This window comes from Antechinus flavipes, chromosome 4 (assembly GCF_016432865.1).
Source record: "Antechinus flavipes isolate AdamAnt ecotype Samford, QLD, Australia chromosome 4, AdamAnt_v2, whole genome shotgun sequence".
Lineage (NCBI taxonomy): Eukaryota > Metazoa > Chordata > Mammalia > Dasyuromorphia > Dasyuridae > Antechinus > Antechinus flavipes.
Genome location: NC_067401.1, coordinates 400104681 through 400105945, shown reverse-complemented (window position 1 = coordinate 400105945; position 1265 = coordinate 400104681). Strand labels below are relative to the sequence as shown.

At 48.9% G+C, this 1265-nt stretch overlaps 1 pseudogene; it reads right to left on the bottom strand.

The window, feature by feature from the left end:
• Positions 1–202: 202 nt before the first annotated feature.
• LOC127560035 (nicotinamide riboside kinase 2-like) lies at positions 203–932 on the bottom strand (annotated as a pseudogene).
• Between the last annotated feature and the right edge of the window lie 333 nt (positions 933–1265).

The following is a 1265-nucleotide window of genomic DNA, read 5'->3' as shown; positions in this document are numbered from 1 at the left end:
CTTTTGTTTTTGGAGGAGTGTCTTAATGTCCCGGTTTCTTCTTTCTACTATTGCTTGACCTCCCCAGGAGCTGAGGGCACCTGTCTCTGGGCCCCGTAGAGTCTATGGACTTGGTTCAGTGTATTGTTCCTTTGGCATGATGGAGATCTGCTAAATCTGTGAGGGGCAGATCCCACTCCCTTTCTCACTCTCTTCCCAGAAGCTAGGAGCAATTTAAGAGTGTATTCTGGATGTCTTCCAGGACTTCACGGTAAAGCTCATCTCTGGATTTCAGTCCATCGATATGCACTACATCCACACCATTGTTGTCCATCTCCTGCCTGTATTTCTGGTACATGGGCCAAACATGGCCATCAAAGAGACCCAGAGGGTCAGAAACTTTATAGTTGCGGGTACTTCTTCTTCTCTTGCATTCCTCATATGGAACAGACAAAAAGTAACGACGACTGTACAAATCCAGCAAGGGCTTGTAACTATAGAGCAAGAAGCCTTCCCGGATGAGGATGTGGGTATCATCGGAGTTGGATTCCTGGGAGTTCTGTTGGATGTTGATCCCATGGGTGTGGGCAAACTTCATGGGGTTGTTTAGCCATTCCAGACTGTGTTCAACATGGCCTCCATGTCCAAAGATTCTAGCACGTCCCATTGTTTAAAGCCGTCTTCCCCAACTTCTATTTGATCTTGTGGCTTGTAAAAGTCATCCTGGTGGATCACACAGCAGTTTGGTAAGGTTTTGATGAGTCTATTGGTCAATGTAGTTTTTCCTCCGTTGGTCATGCCTCCAATGCCAATGATGTACTTCATCTTCTGTTCCCTCTGTGGGTGGGGAGTGGTGGTGGAGACGGGCTGGGACGGCGCCAGGGGAAGGGGAGTGGGAGGCGACCCTAATTTCTGGGTTGAAGGGTCTTTTCCACTGGAATCAGGATTGTAGCTTTTCCACTGAAATCCACTGAGGGGGTCTGTTAGCCCCACATTGGGTGCCAAATGTAATGAGTTCAAATGTTGGAGTTCTTGTTCTTCTCACAACACAGCCGGTTTAGCTTAGGGCCCTCCGAATATCTCCAAATCCTTCTCTTGGAGCTCAGCTAGCTTTCTGGCGAGTCTTTCAGACCAGCTTGGTCTCAGTGGGGGGCGTGCAGGAGCCCAGCCACCTACCACAGTGGTGTGAGATGAACATGAATCTGGTTGTCCACTGAACTCTCACTCGTAGCTTTATCCTCTGAAAACTCTTCGTCTGCCACCAGAGTCGCTCCTCTCCAGTCCAG